At 35.3% G+C, this 18,785-nt stretch overlaps 1 pseudogene; it reads right to left on the bottom strand.

Annotated features, from left to right (window-relative positions):
* Window positions 1-535: 535 nt before the first annotated feature.
* LOC109063727 lies at window positions 536-18,752 on the bottom strand (annotated as a pseudogene).
* Window positions 18,753-18,785: the final 33 nt, after the last annotated feature.

Here is an 18,785-nt window from a genome sequence, read left to right as displayed (position 1 = left end):
TAGATGTAGGCTTCCAGAGGTTCCCTAACAGCAAATTACCAAAAAACTAATTAATTCATTACAGTAATGTGCAACAGAGAAAACACTCTCTGGTGGTTCTTTTGATTTTTGCAATATTTAGAAATTCAAATACAATGTAGCTATTAATTTTAAAAGTATTCAAATCTTTATAAGATGACACTGTATAGGGTTCCATTAGTTAACATGCATTAATGCATTAATTAAAATTTACTCACAACGAGTAATTTGTTGTTCCTAGTTCTTCATCTTTGTTAATGTTAGTTATTATAAATACAACTGTTCATTGTTAGTTCATGTTAGCTCAGGTCCATTAAATAATATTAACAGATTAACATTAACTAAGATTAATAAACACGTTAGAAGTATTGTTCATTGTTAGTTAGTGTTAACTAAAGTAGTTAACTAATGTGTTAACATGAAACCTTATTGTAATGTGTAACTTGAAGCATTAAACAAACTTGTATTGGTGAAATATAATATGCAAATGAACAAAAGTGATTCTAAAGAACTATTTTTAGCCTGTGATGCCTGAGGTGCCCTGGTAATTGTATCCATAGCGGATAATATCCTCACACAAGTCCTTCACTTTTCTGCCCCCGAAAGCAGTACCATAGTGAAAACGTCCATCCAACACCCCTGCTTTACCAGCCAACAGATCAATCAGCTTCCCAACCTGAAACAAAGCAAAGCAGAGCTCATTTTATTCATTTGATTGCTTGTTTTCTAAAACTGATGCACATTCTAAACATTAATGTGATACAAGCTTGATTGCTCCTTGAAGGAAACTAATAACTTTTTTTTCCCTGCAGCAGTGTAGATGCCCCAGTTTCCCCTTCATAACTGGTGAATGTGAGTGTGACATCATGTTGAGGTCACACACCGCTGCACGACAGTAGCCTTTAGTGAAGTCACTCACAGAAAGAGCCAGAAGATCTTTGACCTCTCTCTGTCACTGAGAGGAATCTTTTCCTCAGTTTAAACGATTTCCTATATGACGACCTGCTGTGTGCACCCAAACACAGAGCTCAAAATTAGAAAGCATGAGGGAATTAATGTCTCTGAAAACTGAAATTGTGAGATTTGCATAAAATGCACTGTATAAGACAACAAGACTTTGACAACCTTAGGTGAACAGGAGCATCCATTTCATAAATGCACTACCATTCAAACATATGTATGATATATATAATAGTTAATACTGATCAAAAGTGACAGCAAAGACAATTTATAATGCTACACAAGATTTTCATTTACAATAAATGGCGTTCTTTTGAACTTTATATTCATCCCAAAACATTGATAATAATAAGAAATGTTTCTTGAACACGGAAATCAGCATATTAGAATGATTCCTAAAAGATCATTTGACACTTAAAACTGGAGTAACAGCTGCTGAAAATTCAGCTTTTCCATCACAGTAAAAAATTGTACTTTAAAATATATATTAAAATAGAAACTTCTTATTTTAAATGGAAATCTTACAGATTTATTTTTTGGAAATAATTGCAGCCTTGGTGGGCATAAGAGAATCAGAAATATATATATATATATATATATATATATATTTATATCTATATATATATATATATATATATATTTTTTTTTTTTTTTTTTTTTTTTAAATCTTACAGACTCAAACTTATGAATGGTAGTGTACATTAGGAGACCATTCAAAAAATAAAATAAAAATACAAACACACACTAAAATCTGAGCCAGAATAAAAATATTTGATTTAAAAAAATCTCAGCTATCAAAGGAATATGTATTCACTGCAAAACAGCCAGCTGATGCATTTTATCCTGCTTATTAACACATAAATATACAAAAATCTGGATTTGCAAGTAAATTCATTGAAATATAAACATTGTATATAATCATGCAGTCATTCTGGAGGGATAACCATGGGGGTTCATGATGATGTCAGGGCAGATTCCTGAGTCACAGAAGGGCATGTCTTCTTGAGGAAAGATCAGTCCACACACACCTGTTACAGAAAAAATGTCCCATATTACAGATACATGTAATGCATAATTACTAAAGCTAGACTCAAAGACATCCCTATAATCAAATGGTCTGCAAGAAATGTTAAGTCCACCCTGTCAGAGCTGACCTTTCCCATAAAATTTCATTGATTTTTGACCGATTTCAACCTCAAACAAATGTTTGATGAGAAAGTGTTAGGTTTGTGTAACTTTCACCGTACAAAGGCCTAAAGCAAACGTATTCAGGTCTGCTGAAGTGGAACCATTGGAAATTCAGACTGCAGGACAGAGTGAAAGTGGTCCAAAGCAGTCAGTGAGAGTGTAAATGTTTGCAGAGGAGCTACTCACTTTTCCCGCAGCCAGAGCAAACACATTATTGGGCCATTTGCAAGTGATAAAAGAAAGAAGAACAGGAGCAGGAAGTGAGGAGAGGTGCTTAGCTGGACAGTGAGAAGGGGATTATACACCCATAGTTTCCCCTTTACCATAGAGCGCACAAAGAAAGGTTCAACCAAAGTGAGCGATAAATCCATATGCATAAGAAAAAAAATCGGGGCTCTTGAGAAGAACTCGGACAGCCCAAATTATTTATCTAAAGAATTATATTCCTACATACTGTAAGCTTTTCATAATGGAAATATGCTCCGAATCACTTTAAAAGATCATAATGATTATATATCAATGTTTAAAAAAATCACAAATAATATAATTTTGCACATATTCAATCAAATTACTTATTATTTTGGTTAAATGTTTAATGTACCATCAAAATAAGTACCTAAAGCAATGTAGCAATGAATCAGCAAAAATCAATAATGAAACTAGAAAACAAAATTTATTATCAATTAATCATGGACCCTTTTTTAGTGAGGTCACTTTATAGTAGTGAATGTTTCATTTTTCTTTATTTTAAAAAAAGAAGAAGAAAATTAGCCTTTTATCTAAAAAACAACAACAACAGTTTTGATTATCCTGCCCCAATTATAACAGTTACACTACTGTAAAAGATTTTTTTTTATCTTATGCTCACCAAGGCTGCAGTTAATCAAAGTTGATCTGATTGCTGCTTAATATATATATACTTTTTGCAGAATTTCCATATTTAAATGCCAAACATGTAGTCAAATATTATTTTAAGTTAAGTTAATTTTATTGTTAATCCAATAAATCTAGGCAATAAATCAATTATCAAAATAGTTGTTAGTAGCAGCCCTAGTAGGTAAAAGGATTTCCTGGTGCAAGAAAAGAGAAAGCGAGCAAGAGTGCAACAGAAGCAGAGAGGTAAGCGAGAGCGGTTCCCATAGCACACATCCTCTGTGTTGTTTGTTTTGTGTGAGAGTGAATGATAAAAGAGGCATGAAATCAGCAAAGAAAAGCAGGACAGCAGTAAGAGTCCATGGCCCTCCATCACCGGCTATACAGCCCCACTGTGGCGGCTCGCACAATGGACCCTGCCAAGACAGCTGTGTGAGTATCAGTGTGTGTTTGTGCGCTTCGGTGTGTGTTTGGGTCAGCAGTAAATAATTAACCTATCGTTCTCCGGTGACCGGATCTTATGAGGGTGGTAGAGGCTGGTCAGAATGGGGCCGCAGGATGAGGGAGGGGTTTAAAATGAGTAAGACAAAACTCCCGTGAAACTTGCTGAAAGCCAATGACTCCAAACCACGGTGGGACGTCTTTAATGGGCTTTCTTTTGCCCCAAAAGGTAGCCAAATCTCTTTCTTTGAAGTACAACATTCTCTCAAACAAATTTTCCAACAAAAAGCACCTAAAGTGCCAGTTTAGTGCGCACACAGGCGATGCATTAATTAAACCACCAAAAACACTGCAAAGAAATATAGAAACGTAAATGAATTCCTGCTGAATGTTATTGTGAGGTTGGCAGCGCAGTCACGCACCTCTGGAAAACACAGCTCAACTTCTCTAAGTGGGACTGTTCAATAAAAGCCCGCCTCTAAATGAACAAAAGACATTCAAGAGAACGGCACTATCCTTCACAACAACAATTAGCTGCCCTGTGTTATCCTGGTCCACAGACACTTGCCTGCTCCTTTAAATACTAAAAGCTCCTTTAAAAAGAGCAGTAAATAGCATCTCGGCCGGTTTGCGGCTAACCCCTCCCTGACCCCTCCTCACTGTCACGTCCCGTGATGAGTGCCAGTGGACGACCTCCACTAATGAAATGAGTGAATTATGCATGGCGCCAGTTAACGCTCTGATTAAAACATCGTACTGACCAGCTCTCTCAGCGGAGGTGCTCAGAAACAATGGGGGCTGTAAACACTTTCCCAGGACTGCGCTGCTGTAATAAATTTGCATAGTCTGGCATGGGACAAAAAGCTAATTAATTGAAAAACAGGCACTGGAAAAAAAAGTTAAAGAGAATGGGAGGGCCAGCTGAGACGATATAACTTGGGCGTTGAAAATAAAATGGACATCAAGTTTAGTAACATCTTTTCCCACTTGTTAATGAGATAGGTTTATTGTCTTCATTTTGGCATGGTGCTGGAGTGTCATTTCATATGTTGGTATCTACTAAAGCAGAGGAAAAGATGCCAGTCTAGAAAAGGACAGGAAGGATGATACTGTACCTTTCTGTCCATGTCGACTGCTGAACTTGTCTCCGATCTCTGGTATGCACGTCTGCCTGAGCAGGATCTTGACCAAGAAGGCATCCTCAGCATTGGAGGAGATCATCACCTTCTCAATGTAGAAGTTTGTCACTCCTTTGTACCTATAGAATGAAGAAATTAGGCATTTTGGTTGCTATTGGGCAAAAAAAAAAAAAAAAAAAAAACCTTATTTGTACCTACAGTATAGAACGAAGAAAGTGGGCATTCGTGTGGCTTTTAGAAAACTAACTCAATTATCTCAAATAAAACTATTGGAATATTCTAGTTTCATTTCATCAGACAAATGTTTTCTTATGTGACTGGCAAGTCTTTATATTGTGGTTGGCCTGGCTGGGCACTGCCCTCCAGTGGCGTTTGGGTGATGGTGGGCATTGACTTATTCACCAGCACCTGCTTGTTCTCGAACCCTCTCACCTGTGAGGAATATGACATATAAAAAAATCAATACATATCCTTAGATCAACACAGTCAAGATTATTTCTCTGAAATGTTTTACCGGGTGAGCAGATGCCGTCAGCATCCAGAATACTGTGTCTTCAGATGGGCTTGCGTGTTTCTGTGTCCAGCATTGGACCCATTACTTTGTTGAAAGTCTGGTTAGTGTAACGCCTCAAGGTACACTTAACGTTCTTGTACACCAGACATCTACCAAAGCCTAATTCAAGACAGAAGAACAATAGAAGACAATGAACAATAGTGAAAAAGATTGAAATCTACATTATTTTTCAGATTTCATTCTCAGTTTCATTTGGAAAGTTAATATATTTACTTCAGAATGCTACTAACTGACAGCTGAGCGAGTCTAAGCATTCAGTATTACTTGTTTAACTCTTACCTCTGTCAAGAGAAGCCTTGTTGAGCACCAGGGCATCTTCTATTTCACACCCGCTGTAGCTTATTACAGCCACACTGGCATTCTGGCCTGCGGGCAGCTTCTCAAAGTCAATCAGCTCGATGGTCTTTGTCTTCACCATTATACATTATATAATACATCAGGGTGTCTATTCTGTTCCTCTGGTTATAACCAATAGTACCTGATCAGAATCAGCAATGAAATGAGGCATCACTCACTCAAAGGGGTTGAGCAAGATTCAAAAGAGGTAAATATCTTTATATATTTTGCATAATGACGTGTTTGACAACACTGCTCTGTTAAATACATACTGTATTTGGTCAACCAATGAAAGAGTAGTTTACCCAAAAGTGAAAATTGTCATTATTCCCCCCTCATGTTGTTCCAAACTTGTCTGACTTACTTGCTTCTACAGAACAAAAAAGAAGATTTGATTTTGAAGAACACTGGGAATCAATCAACACTCGATCCCATTGACTTCCATTGTATGAACATATACTGTAGATTGCATAAAAAAAGACCTCAATTTCTCAAAATATTTTATGTTCCACAAAATAAATAAAATCATACAGGTTTGGAACAACATGAGGGTAAATAAATAACAACAACAATCTTTTTTGGGAGAACTATCCCTTTCACAATAAATAATACATTACCATGAACTAACAATGAACAATACTTTAAAATAATTGTTTATAACTCTAGGCTAATGCTAATTTAAATATTTGTTATTTTTCATTATTAATAAATGTATTAATGTATTAACTAATGTTAATTTGTACAGCTTAAAATGTTCATTTCTACAAATACAAATAAACTATCCAAGACTCTCAGACATTTAACCAACTGTCTGAGAGGGGTGTTGATGTGTAGGCTGGTGTTGGTAGTGTTAAAATCTCTGGGGTGGTGGTTTAGCAATAGCAGAGATGGAGCAGGGGGGTGAGGTTAAAGCATAATAGGCGCCGTCCTTTGAGGCCTTGACATTTGTCAGATGCTATTACTCTACAATCAGGGTACAAGCACACAGTGTGTGATAATAGGGCTGGGGCCACACAACTGGATTTGCACATGTATGGGGCTGTCCGTCCAGAAAAAAGAAGACAAGGCCTAGGATACTGGGGCAAATATAGTCGCAGTCTCAGTGGTTTTGTAATGGGGGTGGTGGCCAGGAGAGGTTTAAGTAGTTTTGGTAACCAGGGCAGCAGAGTGTGTGTGCACTCTTTCCCTCTTGCACAGCTGAGCACACTAACCCTGCTCCACACACTGAGCTCAGGACACAATGAATGCCTAATGACACTCAGAGACACTGGCAGGGAAAGTCCTCCACACACACACACACACCCACACACTCACAAAAGCGGGTCTACGCAAGCAGGCGATGTTTGATGTCCACATACATACAGAATGTGGCGTGTGTGTCAAAAGTTCTGAATGCAAGTGTGAAAGTGAGTGTGTCTGTGAGTGAATAGGAGTGTGTGTGTGGATGTATGCGTTTGGAAGTGGATGTTTGGAGATGGAGACTGTAGTAGTCTTACCCATAGCCTGCTTGCCCATAGCACACTGGTATGTGTTTCTGAGGGACTGGTTATGATGAAGGTAAGGAATCAAACCAGCACAGACCCCCAGAAGCGTGAACGGTTCGATCTCCAAATGGGTCGTGTCCCTGAATAAAACACACATTGCTCATACTGTTTACTTATGAGAAATCTTTATTTGGGTCTATATGGATGCCATATATAGTTGCCCCAAACAGTGTCCAAATGCAATTTTAAAATAAGCACCAATATTATTTTTGGCCAATCCTGATAATAAATCAATAATTATTATGGCTAATAATTATTATTGTTTTGGCTGATAATAAAATTGTTTACAATTTTCCAAACATTTTTCTGGTCAATACTAATAATAACCAAATAATTATTATCATGATATTGCAGTTAATAAAATTCTTTAATATCTATCTAAAAAATAAAAATAAAACAGTAAAAATAAAATCATTTTAAATGAAATTCGGGCATTACAGCATTATAATGTACAATATGAAAAACGCATATTCCCAGTGGGATTTGCTAATTCACATTTAACAGCATTAATAGTTAAATTATTAGGGAGTCGAACTTGGGATGCCTGGGATGGGATGGGATTATTATCGGGCTATTAGTGCCAACTTACATTTTTTTTAGGCTAAACACTTTGCAGATGTGTTTTCTATTGCAATGACAATCACAAATGAGTGATATAAGTGTCTAAATACTTTTAGGGCCTGAATTATGTGGCTTAAATTAAGTACTCACTTGGTGATCATGTGCTCATATAAAGCAATGTTACAGTAATTTTCCTCATTTACATCTAAATACTCCACCAGACTCTCATGAAGGAAGTCCTGAAACGTTCTACAGGGAAAAATGGGTGGTAAGAACACAATGAAAAATCTCGAAATCTGCATAATGGACTCTCCATTCAAATGTAATTTTCAAATATTGATTGGCTTCAAAAGCACCTGCATCCCTGAGACAATTCCTCAATGTGTTTGTTCTTTACAGCTGGCTGTCCTTTCTTCACAATGATTTAGGGTCTATCAGGAGCACATAGAATGCAATTCAAATGTGTCTGTGCAACATACAGCAACTAACAACAACAGTTTATATTAAAAAATGGATTTTAATTATGTGCTATAAAAAAACACTGACTAGTACCTGCACAGATGACCCCCATCAGAAGAAATATATACACAGCGGTCGGTCAAGCTGGTTGAAATGGACACAAACTCGTTTATAAAACCTGCTCTACGCATCACTCTGAAGGTGTAGACCAACTTCTGATGGTCTCTGATCACTCCAAGAATGTTACCTAGAATGAAACATAATGTTTTTGTTTTACTGAGCAAAAAATAATTACTTTCATATATTTTTACCAAGACACCTACTACATTTTTATTCAATGTAACAACAATAGGTCATACTCCATAAGGCATAATTTAAACAAGCATCATTACATGACATTAAAAGACTATTTAACATTAAAAAGTATTTATGAATCACAAAAACTAATTAATTGTAATTTATATCTTTACCAATCTTTCCTCCAAACCACCAAGTTTTAACCAAGAGGTTTTTAATCATTTAAAATATAATAATATAATTCAAAAATGTTAACAAGTACAGGTCAGAATAAGTATGTGTTCCATTTTTACATAAATATATCAGTTATACTGAATCACGATTGATCATTATATTAATGTAATGTGCCATTTTATTCAAATGCTGAAATTATTTTCATTTTAATTAAAATTGTATTAAAATGGATTATATATATATATATATATATATATATATATATATATATATATATATATATATATATATATATATATATATATATATATATATATATATTCACAACTACAGCTATATTCACAAACAAAAAAATAACGCGAAGGAAATATGCTGTACCATAAACTAATTAAAGATTTGAATGTGTAAGTGTGCAACAGCAGTATTAATGCACTTTCAATAGAAAAAGTTTTAACTTGTTTGAACTATAAGAGAGACCCACTATGGTGCCACCCAGATGCATACACTGCCTCAATGTTGTGTGAGTCACTTTGTGGGCAAGCATGTTTGTGGATTAACTTGGGAGGGATTGTATTTATTTATGCATTGACACCTGCTGTGTTTGCTAATTAATTAGCCACAGTGGCGGCCTGTGTAATCTGTAACTTATCAGAGCTATGAAAAACATATACATGAATTAATTAGTGGGGTGAGTTTTCTGTGACATGACATTAAAAGGTAATCAATGGCACACCCTTTTGTAGTATGAACGGCAGAAGTTCATTTGAATATTATTCAAATGCCTGCAGCCTGTCTGTGTGCTTGAAAAATAAAAGGGGGAAGAACGTGCTGTTTGGCTTTTGTTCTGCATGTGTGTGCAGATACCATTGAGGAAGACGAGGAAGACAGTGGGGTAGGACAACTCCTCTCCACACAGAAAGTTGACGTCCTTCACTCCCAAGTTGAAGGCCAGCTCCATGTCAGTAGTGATGTGGGTCATCAGAGCCAGTGTTTTTACCAGACCACAAGCCTAGAAAACAATCAAACAGCTGTGAGAATCTAAATGACTTTAATAAGCACAATAAATCAGTGGTAAACCAATATGGCTTTTCCAGTGGCCATTGCTGCTCTTTTCCATAACAATAAGTCATAAAATGAATTGTATGTAATGACTGCACTTTCATTGCATGGAAATAAGCAGTGTGAACATACTTCAAAATTTCACTTAAGCATCCACTGATGATGCTGACGAGATGATGGTGTTTTCTAAATGAGGAACACTGACCTCTCCTTCAGGTGTGTCTGAGGGACACGGCATGCCCCACTGGGAGGGCTGGAGAGAGCAGGGACTGCTAACCTTCCTGGTTTTCTCAAACTGAGAGGAGATCCTGGTCATCATACCCAGGGCTAAGATGTACGAGAGGTGGGAAATAACCTGAGTCACACCCTGCCTGTCCATCTTAAACCTCTTCAGGGACCAATTTCCCTGGAAGACACATTTATGAAGGAAAAATTATATTTTCTGATATGCAGCAGCAGTGTTTTTATTGTTAGCTAAAATAAAATAAAATAATGTAAATGGTTAAACAAGTATTAAAAATCATTTTCTGTAACTGTAATAAAGTTGAAATCAAATGTCTATTAGATAGACTATTAGATAAAAATATGCAAGAATGCAGCTTTGGTAACTAACTGAAAGTTTAAATTGAAATACTATATTTACTAAAACTGAAATAAAAATTAAAGCTGTATAGAAATATTGCAATCTTCTTCAGCTATGAGTTGAACTTCTTAAACAGATCCACAAATAGCAAGGACAGGAGCTTAAGGAACACAGAGACAAAGCGTGATTCATTGAAATGGGTACAAAATTCAGTCTAACTAAAACAAAAACCGTGTTTTATCTTGCAACCACAACACTACATCATACATTTATAATCCAGTCATTAACAACCAAAATGATCACATCAACAGAAAAGAGAAAAAAAAGGAACGCCAACGGATGACTTCATCTTGTCTTTTGAATCGCAAGGGCTATCTTTTCCAGATAACTTGTTTTTATTAACTTCATCTGGCTCTAACCCTCCCTCTCTCCAGATTTAATAAACAGGTGTTTCCACACAGTGATAAATTTGACCCGGCCTCTCATTCTCAGATTTTCTTCAATAGAAGCCCCTCCCCTTCTGCTCCACATTTGCATATGCGAAAATAAACATCCTCACCGAAAATTAATAAAGAAATTAAGCTTCCACAGCCCAGCCAGGCCAATTAGTTGAATGTCAGGGAATTGTAAATGAGGAGAAAGGGGATTGGAGGTGCTGGAAAGCATGCATGTGCGTGTAAAGCCCTGCTGAAAGGGTTCCTGTCACTCACTAACTCCCAATCGCTCAGACACTAACGTAAGCAAGCGCGTACACACATAAACACACCCCACCTCGGTGCAGGCGGGGGGAAATTAAAGGACTTAAGACAGCAGTAATTACATTATCACAGTCGGGCTGGTGGATTAGCTCAATCGCTCCAGTCAAGGCGGCTATTCTTTTGTCATAGCCAGGCTAAATTATAATAAAGTGGAGAAATCCCTGAGTTTGGCTGAGCTGCAGTCGGGGCATTGCTGCCACATATCTCGCCCGCAACAAAAGCGGGCTGGCTGGGAATAGAGGGGAAGGCAGAAGCATGGGGGTGCGGATGAAACAAAGCACTGGGAAAATAATAAGGGTATTATAATGACAAGCAGAGTAGAAACAAAAGGGAAGGTGAGGGATTGGCTAGCCATGTCTGTATCTGCTGGTTTTGGCTTCTGATCAGTTTCATAAGAGGCCAACAGTGTGTTTAATCAGAGAAAAAGAGATCAGTTATGTTAGACAAGAGCACAAAAAATGTTTGTGCGCACAAGCGAGACGGCGCCTGCATCCAGGACGTAATATGAAATCTGCCGTACAGGAGCAACAATCTCAAAAGAGATACTAACAAACATTACGCACACTAATCTTCAGCTCTCAAATACATGGCTGTGCCACGCAGGACAAAAACAGATAAATAAACACTAGCATTATCATAATTAACGGCCTGAGCTTGGAGGGGTTGTCAGTCATTCTTAATGGAATTAGAGGGGGTGTGAATAGAAAAGGCAGACAGAGATGGATGGAGGAGAACGATGGATGGATAGATGGATGAATGGAAAATGGTGCTGCACATTGTACTTTTTTCTAAAGTGAATATTTCATGAGCCTTACATTCATCTGTGTGGAACATTAGACATTAGACATGACAAGGGCAGCTGAGTTTTGAGCAGGTTATGACACTGAGCATCATATTTTTCAGGGGTTTTTTTGATAGTTATGGAAGGGGCAAGATATTTTTCAGACCATATTCAAACCTACTTCTCTCATATGAACAACAGAGCTCAACAGACCAACCAAATGCCATTTCTGAAACTATCAACATTTTGAAGAGCAGGGATGCAGGATAACCAAAAAACACCAACATAAAGAAACAATATTACGATTTAAAATAACTTTTATTATTATTATTATTATTACAGTAACATTGGGAAAAATAATAACAATTAAAAATAAATTATAATAATAATAAAATTATGAACTAGTTGTGCTTCTTAATATTTTTATGGAAATGCATTTATTTGAAAAAAATACCCTTATGGAGGAGATACCTGGCCAGCCAACTCCAAAACGTCTTTACATGTCACTTTTCATTAATCCATTCTTTCAAAATTGAGGTATTGAATCTACTAACAATACCTTACAACCCAAATTGATGGCACTTAAGCTGCTGAAAGTGATAACTTTTTGCATGGAGACACTAAAATTAGTGACAGGTCCAAGCAAACAATGTATGCCAAAATAATAAATACTCTGCATTTAACTAGAATATCTTGGAATTGTCATACAGGTAAAATGGGTGAGGATAATAAAATCTAAAAAACCTCCACTCTAATCCAACTTTAAAATATCATAAACTAAAAACTCTCTAGTATCTTACAACAGCGAGAATCAGTCTAAGCACCATCACAGCAAGATAGATACACTTCCATCTTGGTTTTCTTTTACCTGGAGACACAAAAAATTGAAAGGTAACAAAAAGTGCACACAAAAGAGAAAATAATACACAACGTTTAAAAAACACTCACACAAATATCATTTTAAAATGTCGTACAGGTACAAATATTTTCACTGTTCTCTTATTTTAAAATGTCGTACAGGTACAAATATTTTCACTATTCTCTTGTATTTAGACTTGATGGCAATTTTGCATTTCAAAGTATTTTATGAAGAATTAAGTTACAAAGAATAAAAAGCATAATGTTTTAGAGCCTCAATTAATAAGATTAAACGCATCAAATCAAAGCATTTAATCTGGAGTGACCGAGCTGGTGCAGGGTTCACTGGCTTTCTAAAGGGGTATCAGAGAACTGGACCCCTCCATTCCCCGCAGACACATGCATATACACACACACCTGAGCCAGTAACTTGTTTTGCTATAGAAGGTCAAAGGTCACACAGACTAGGCTTCTCCTTAAGACCACCCACTTTGAACCATGGAACGATGTGCAATTGACAAGTACCACTCCTCAAAGTTGTACTAAACTACTTAAAATGTTTCCTGTGTATATTGTGAGAAATGCATTAGCTGCTATGATATAATGTCACTACTTAAAAATCCTCTTTCCCAGTGCTAATTTTCTTTCAAACCTGAATAACTTAAAAAAAATAGTATTATATTAAAATAATTTACAAATGACTGTTGTATGCATACAATTGTAATATATGTACATACACTCATGCAAAATCTAAAATATATATAAACACAGATACTTTCAAAAGTGGAGTCTGTAATATCTGTGTTTTCCAAAGAAGTACCACAATTAAAAAATTCAAAAGTACAGCATTTATTTAAACAGAAATCTTTTGTAAAATTGTAAATGTATTTACTGTTACTTGATAAATTTAATGCATCCTCACTGAATAAAAGTAAAAAAAAAAATTCAAGAAAAAAAATATCTTGCTGACCCCATCTTAAATGTTCTGTAATCTCTAAAATGCCACTAGTCCAATAACTTTCAAATCGATCACATTTTGTGTGTAAATGCAATGAGAAGGCTGCCCTTGGTAGACAAAAATCCTTTATTTTCAATCTAGCTTAAAACTCTTGACCGACTCTCAGTCCTAATAACACATCATATCGTACTGAGGTCTGCTCTGGTCAATTGGTGCACACATGTAGGCTCATTAGCAGACCTTTGATGAGGCCCACACAATGTCACAATCACGTAAACAGGCATTCACATCCGCTCAGACACAGGTTGCTAGGATGCAGATATGGTCCTTGCTGACCCATTGTTGAGTCTTGCAATGAACAATACATCTCAGATTCGGCAAACTGTGCCTCAGCATTTGATAATACACCTCAAAAGTGGGATACTTGGTTTTTGAAAGCTTAATGGTTTTAAAAAAATTTCAGTGGTCTGATCTTTAATCGAAGGCATTTGGTAATACTTCTAGTAACATTTAGCTTAACATTGTTGTTTTGTATGTGTTGTGCATTTACAGGCAATGCAATCCACTCTTATAAATTATAGCTGAGATTCTGTCAGAGTAACCTGAGTTTGGATGAATATTTGGGCCTTCTGGCACTCCTCCAAACTGGGAGGCAAATGCAGCCATGACATGTTCCTCCGTGCCAATCATCTGAACTCTCTCCTGATCACTCTCAAATCCCATGGCCTGATGAATGACAGAGTTATTAAAAGTGAAATAATCGAGTAAAATAAGAAATGCAATGTATACAGTTGTATATTTACAGCAAAGAGATTGCAATTGTATTAAAAACAAAAAACAGAGCGTATAGGACCCTGCTCTAATGCAAAGGTGAATGTGGTGCCACAGGCCTCTATGACATTTATTTATGCTAATAGGGGACTGTGGGAACAGGACTGGGTGGATCACAGTGCTTAAAGGTCTGTACCATTTGGCAAGGCTGCTGTGTTGCAAGGAAATCCCGGTGGAATGTGCTGTGGATGGACAAGTGCAAAGCAAACAAGCTCGACAGCCCATTTACTCCTCGCCCTGTCCCTAACCAATCTGACCCATATGTTTAGAGAGAGCCTGGGATGAGGGATTTAGGAAAAACATCCGTCATAGTACAAGCCGGTCCCCTGATCTCTAATTAAATATCTGTTTCAACTGTCAGGTGATATTTAACACAGTGTCAATGAACAGAAGAAACGTAATTAAAAATGCATAGAAAAGAAGCATAAATAAACACTAAAACAATTTAAATGCTATCAAATGCTTTAGGAAAAAAACAAGATTTGGTCATTTTATATGACAAAAGTATCATAACAATGACATTTCAATAGATGCTTAGAATATCACAACAGCAAGTAATAGTAAAATATTAGAGTATAACATCAACAGTTAGCTCCCTCTGACATCAAACAGACATTATTAAACAGATGCTGATGGCTCAATAAAGCGATTCTAATTCCATCCTACATTATGAATAGTCACAGCTAAAGCTATATGAAGCAATTTCATTAACTAAAAAGACAGTACCATTTAAGTTTGGAGTTTGTAAGAAATTTTAAGGTCTTATGCTCACCAAGGCTGCATTTATTTATCAAAATTAGAGTAAAAACAATAATAGTGAAATATCATTACAGTTTCTATTAATACAAATATATTTTAAAAATAACTTATTCCTGTGATGCAAAGCTGAATTTTAAGCAGCCATTACTTCAGTCTTCAGTGTCACATGATCCTTCAGAAAATGTGAAAAAAAAACATTTCTTATTACTATCAATGTTGCAAAAAGTTTACTGTTATTTTCAGTCAATTTAATGCACCCTTGCTAATAATATATATATATATATATATATATATATATATATATATATATATATATATATATATATATATCATATAAAATTAAATATGTGTAATTGGTTTTCAGCCAAGTTGCACTGAAATATTTGAAAAATACTGATATAATACAATTTAAAAATACTTTTAAATATGTGTAATTGGTTTTCAGCCAAGTTGCACTGTATTCTTTGTTAATGTGCGCCATCTGCTGGTTGGAAACAGCATTTGGCCTAAATCATGAAACTGTGCAATAAAATAAACCAGTGGTTCTCAATTCCAGTCCTCGTGAACCACCGCTCTGCACATTTTGTTTGTATCTCTTATCACTTCAGACTTTTGTTCTATTCCACCGTAAGTGCGCTACGAAGTGGACATGACAGGATATTTCACCATTATTCCAGTTCGAAGGGAGCATATGTTCCATTCAAAGGGAAACGTGAATTTAAATTGTATTTATTTACAGAGCTATATTATGTCATACTTCTCAAGTAAGTTTCATTTGTGTGTGAAGAAACTGCAGGCTGTGGCATAGCACAAATCCATGAATGAATTGTTAAAATAAACTTTGATGGACTTCCCGTGCTCAGGGAGTAAGAAGCCCAGAACACTGTGTAGGGACCATGCCAATCTGAACACAGTTCATGCATGGAGCTCTCTTATGATGAGCTGGTTATCTAAATCAGGTGTGTTAAATAAGAGAGACATGCAAAATATGCAGAGCAGTGGTATGAAAGGTCTGGAATTGAAAACCACTGACCTAAACCATGAGAAGTGTAAGTATTACATGGTTTTCTTTGTCAACTTAGCTGACAAATAGCACCATCATGCTTTAAATCACCATCTTTAACCACATTCTCACCTTAAAGATGAGGCTCCCACTGCACCTTTGCGATCTTGCTCCATGATGATGCGGTTCTTGGATAACTGACCCTGAATGAGAATGACTTTTTCTTGCCCTTTTACAATGAAATAACCACCTGCACACATACATATCCTGTATCATACATATGCACCATGACCTGCTCCCACACATATGAGCTTCAGATGGGATTATCTGCATCAAACTATGGCATACAAACAACCAAATATCATCGAGACAGTCTGAGTACTATGATAATCTACCTGGATCTAAGGGACATTCATTAAGCTTGGAGAACTCCATCTGCGTCTTTCCTTTCCTGCTTTAAATTTGCTTTAAATGAAAATATTCTTTAGGCCACAGATAAAGATGTTACCTCATGTGGTGGCACTGGTCTGGTTACATTAAAGCTTTCTTCTACATCAGGCATCCTAACGTAGATATTGAGATATCTAGAGACAGATGAGGTGTGACATGCAGTGTTGTTACTGATAACTAAAACTATTAAAAATCATTTTCAGTAATTTAAATGAAGCTGATATAAAATAAAACATAAATGTTAGATTTTTAAAAAAGAAATGTTGCCTCGTCAACTGACTGAAAAAAATATATGTTTAAGTACTAAAAATATATAAATAATAAAAGTCAAATGATTAATCACGATTAATCACATCATATATATATATATATATATATATATATATATAAGGGCTGTCAAATGATTAATCACGATTAATCACATCCGAAATAAAAGTTTGTTTACATAATATATGTATGTGTTACAGGGTATATGTATTATGTATATATAAATACACACACATAAATTATATATTTTAGAAAATATTTACATGTATATACATTTATATATTTATATTCTTATATTTTATATTATATATATAAATATATTTTTAATATATAAACATCACATATTCTTCTTAAATATATACATGCATGTGTGTGTATTTTATATATACATAATAAATATACACAGTATACACACATATATTATGTAAACAAACCTTTATTTTGATGTGATTAATCGTGATTAATCATTTGACAGCCCTAATATATATATATATAATATATATATATATATATATATATATATATATACCTTAAAATATAAAAAATAAAAGCTATCATCTATGCTAAAAAACAAAAAAAGCTATCAACAAAATAAATACTATAATAGTATTTAAATAATACTAAATTATCATACTAAATTAAAAAACGTGCAAATATGTCTAATTGAACAATATCCTTCAGATACCACATTGGGTCAGCATCACTTGAGAGAGATCTTCTCGTTCGTCTTCATTATCATTAGTAGACATTAAGTTTATGCCACTAAAGCTTTTTGTCAGTATCAAATTGTTTTGCTGGTACAAAAAGAAATTAAAACCAAAATATGATGTCATGGAAACCACAACTGATAATACATTTATTGTATTTACAGTACAGTATATGTAGAGAACTCTGTGACTGGTACCATCCTTAAATAAATTAACAAACCTCTACATTGATGAAGTAATTGAAGGAATCGATGTGCTGCTTAACTAAGCCTTTAACCTAAAAATAATAATAATAATAATAATAATAATAATAATAGTAATAAAAAAATTACATGAATATGAACTTAGAGGCTGTAAATGCAACATCATTCAACATAATTCTTGCTGGATCATAATTATGTATGATATGTATAAGAAGAAAAGAGCATGTCTATAGATAGTGGACAAATAATACAACATTACTTTGCGATTCAACATCAAGATTTAACATTTTTTAGATAAATAAATAAGTTATTTTTGAGGTTCTCTTAAATACTTTTGTGGTGAGACAAATTAATTCCAAGTATGTATTTCTTTGATTAATATGACGTAATAAAATTGCATGAATAACAACTACACAAGTTGAAAATGTTGTTTAATAACTTAAACTATTTATTCTGCAAAGCAAGCTGTCAGATCATATGTTTCATATGTTGCATTTATTATGATGATTCTCGTGATGATGCTGGCAAATTTACTTTACCTTGAAAAAGGCTGGAAGCAGCTTCCACTTTTCCTGCCATACAGAAGAGAATATGGGGATTTTATAACTAACAAATATAATAACGTTTGCTATTTTATGACTGTTGTACTCATGCCACTACTTACTCCTCCACAGTGTCGACAGCAGCAGCGAGCTGCTGGGGAGGCATTTCCCCAAACTCCTCCTGCAGCATGTCTGGTATTAATTATGATGGCAATAAACCGCAAATGCGAATAATATCAAGTTACGGAACCATCATACACACCGAAGCGAGGTGAAACACACTACAAACGGAAGTTTGCGCTTCACGTGAAAGTGTGAGTTGTAGCATGAAAATCAGACGCATGCGCACGAATGTATTCCGACCAACGTCCACGTTCCCACCATTCATGAAGCCATTAATCTGTTTCTGTAACAATTATACAATAATCATGAGTTGTTTATAGTAACTCTACATGAAGTAAA

Source organism: Cyprinus carpio, chromosome A18 (assembly GCF_018340385.1).
Source record: "Cyprinus carpio isolate SPL01 chromosome A18, ASM1834038v1, whole genome shotgun sequence".
In the NCBI taxonomy this organism is placed as follows: Eukaryota; Metazoa; Chordata; class Actinopteri; order Cypriniformes; family Cyprinidae; genus Cyprinus; species Cyprinus carpio.
Note: the sequence above shows the minus strand (reverse complement) of the source record. Positions and strands in the feature narration are given on the sequence as shown.